At 43.5% G+C, this 2988-nt stretch overlaps 1 non-coding gene across 1 annotated transcript; it reads left to right on the top strand.

Moving 5' to 3' along the window:
- Nucleotides 1-2504: 2504 nt before the first annotated feature.
- On the top strand, nt 2505-2612 carry LOC112738798 (small nucleolar RNA R71). Its single transcript, XR_003169749.1, has one exon. It is a non-coding gene; the product is annotated as a small nucleolar RNA R71 (small nucleolar RNA).
- The last annotated feature ends 376 nt before the right edge of the window (nt 2613-2988 follow it).

The raw sequence follows: 2988 nt of genomic DNA, 5'->3' as shown, positions 1-2988 counted from the left end.
GGGAGAAGGTGATGTGGTTCGGCCAAGAAGGGTATAGAGGGGTTGTGTTGTGTGAATTTGAAGAAGAATGGAGGGCTTTATATAGGGAAGGGAGGGGGGGAAAGGTTTCGGCCATATGGGTGGGTTTGGGTGGGAAATTGGTTTTGAATTTTGAAGGTAGGTGGGGTTTATGAGGTAGGTTTATGGGGAAGAGTGGATGGATGTGAGTGGTGAAGAGGTGATGGGGAAGAGAGATTGAGGTGATTAGTGAAGGGTTTTTGGGGAAGAGTGTTTATGGGGTTGTGTGAAAGAGAGTGGTGAGAAGAAGTGAGTGGAGGTAGGTGGGGATCCTGTGGGATCCACAGATCCTGAGTGGATCCTGTGGGGTCCACAGATCCTGAGGTGTTCAAGGATTTACATCCCTGCACCCATTAGGCATGTAAAAATGCCTTTGCACACAACTCTGGGCGTTCAGCGCCAGGTTGGTGGCCATTTTGGGCGTTCAACACCCATTTGAGTGCCATTTCTGGCGTTGAACGCCAGAACCATACCTGTTCTGGCGTTCAGCGCCCAGAAGCTACCCATTTTGGGCGTTCAGCGCCAGAACCATGCTCTGTTCTGGCGCTGAACGCCAGACAGATGCTCCTCCAGGGTGTGATTTTTCTTCTGCTGTTTTTTATTTCGTTTTTAATTTTTATATTTATTTTGTGACTCCACATGATCATGAACCTATAAAGACATATAACTAAGAAAAATATAGTTAGATAAAAATTGGGTTGCCTCCCAACAAGCGCTTCTTTAATGTCAATAGCTTGACAGTGGGCTTTCATGGAGCCTCACAGATGTTCAGAGCATTGTTGAAACTCTCCAACACCAAACTTAGAGTTTGGATATGGGAGTTCAACACCAAACTTAGAGTTTGGTTGTGGCCTCCCAACACCAAACTTAGAGTTTGACTGTGGGGGCTTGGGTTGACTCTGCTTTGAGAGAAGCTTTTCATGCTTCCTCTCCATGGTTGCAGAGGGAGATCTTTGATTTTTAAACACAAGGGAGTCCTCATTCCATTGAAGGACTAGTTCACCTCTGTCAACATCAATCACAGCTCTTGCTGTGGCCAGGAAAGGTCTTCCTAGGATGATGGATTCATCCTCTTCCTTTCCAGTATCCAGGACTATGAAATCAGCAGGGATGTAAAGGCCTTCAACCTTTACTAACACGTCCTCTACTTGTCCATATGCATGTTTTCTTGAATTGTCTGCCATCTCTAATGAGATTTTAGCAGCTTGCACCCCATAGATTCCCAGTTTCTCTATTACAGAGAGGGGCATGACGTTTATTCCTGAACCAAGGTCACACAGAGCCTTAAAGATCATGGTGCCTATGGTACAAGGTATTATGAACTTCCCAGGATCCTGTCTCTTCTGAGGCAATGTCAGTTGATCCAGATCACTTAGTTCATTGATGAACAAGGGAGGTTCAACTTCCCAAGTATCAATGCCAAATAATTTGGCATTTAGCTTCATGATTGCACCAAGAAACTTGGCAGTTTGCTCTTCAGTAACATCCTCATTCTCTTCAGAAGAGGAATACTCATCAGAGCTCATGAAGGGCATAAGGAGGTTCAATGGAATCTCTATGGTCTCTAGATGAGTCTCAGATTCCTTTGGTTCCTCAGAAGGAAGCTCCTTATTGGTCACTGGACGTCCCAGGAGGTCTTCCTCCTTGAGATTCACGTCCTCCTCTCCCTCATTGGGTTCGGCCATTTTGCTTATGTCAATGGCCTTGCACTCTCCTTTTGGATTCTCTTCTGTATTGCTTGGGAGAGTACTGGGAGGGATTTCAGTGATCCTTTTACCCAGCTGGCCTACTTGTGCTTCCAAATTTCTAATGGAAGACCTTGTTTCATTCATGAAACTCACAGTGGCCTTGGATAGATCAGAGACTAGATTTGCTAAATTAGAAGCATTTTGTTCAGAGTTCTCTGTCTGTTACTAAGTGGATGATGGAAAAGGTTTATTATTGTTAAACCTGTTTCTTCCACCATTATTAAAGCCTTGTTGAGGCTTTTGATCCTTCCATGAGAAATTTGGATGATTTCTCCATGATGAGTTATAGGTGTTTCCATAAGGTTCACCTAAGTAATTTACCTCTGCTATTGCAGGGTTCTCAGGATCATAAGCTTCTTCTTCTTCAGAAGATGCCTCTTGAGTACTGTTGGATGCAGCTTGCATTCCATGCAGACTCTGAGAGATCATATTGACTTGCTGAGTCAATATTTTATTCTGAGCCAATATGGCATTCAGAGTATCAACCTCAAGAACTCCCTTCTTCATAGGCGTCCCATTACTCACAGGATTCCTTTCAGAAGTGTACATGAACTGGTTATTAGCAACCATGTCAATGAGTTCTTGAGCTTCTGCAGGCGTTTTCTTTAGGTGAATGGATCCACCTACAGAAGTGTCCAGTGACATCTTTGATAGCTCAGATAAACCATCATAGAATATATCCAGGATGGTCCATTCTGAAAGCATGTCAGAAGGACACTTTTTGGTCAACTGTTTGTATCTTTCCCAAGCTTCATAGAGGGATTCACCTTCTTTCTGTCTGAAGGTTTGAACATCAGCTCTAAGCTTGCTCAGCTTTTGAGGAGGAAAGTACTTGGCTAAGAAAGCCGTGACCAGCTTATCCCAAGAGTTCAAGCTGTCTTTGGGTTGAGAATCCAACCATAATCTAGCTCTGTCTCTTACAGCAAAAGGGAAAAGCATGAGCCTGTAGACTTCAGGATCTACTCCATTAGTCTTAACAGTATCACATATCTGCAAGAATTCAGTTAAGAACTAAAAAGGATCTTCAGATGGAAGTCCATGAAACTTGCAGTTCTGCTGCATCAGAGAAACTAATTGAGATTTCAGCTCAAAGTTGTTTGCTCCAATGGCAGGAATGGAGATGCTTCTTCCATGTAAATTGGAATTAGGTGCAGTAAAGTCACCAAGCATCTTCCTTACATTA

The sequence above is a fragment of the Arachis hypogaea genome, chromosome 13 (assembly GCF_003086295.3).
Source record: "Arachis hypogaea cultivar Tifrunner chromosome 13, arahy.Tifrunner.gnm2.J5K5, whole genome shotgun sequence".
NCBI classification, from domain to species: domain Eukaryota; kingdom Viridiplantae; phylum Streptophyta; class Magnoliopsida; order Fabales; family Fabaceae; genus Arachis; species Arachis hypogaea.
This window is presented reverse-complemented; position numbering and strand designations above follow the sequence as displayed.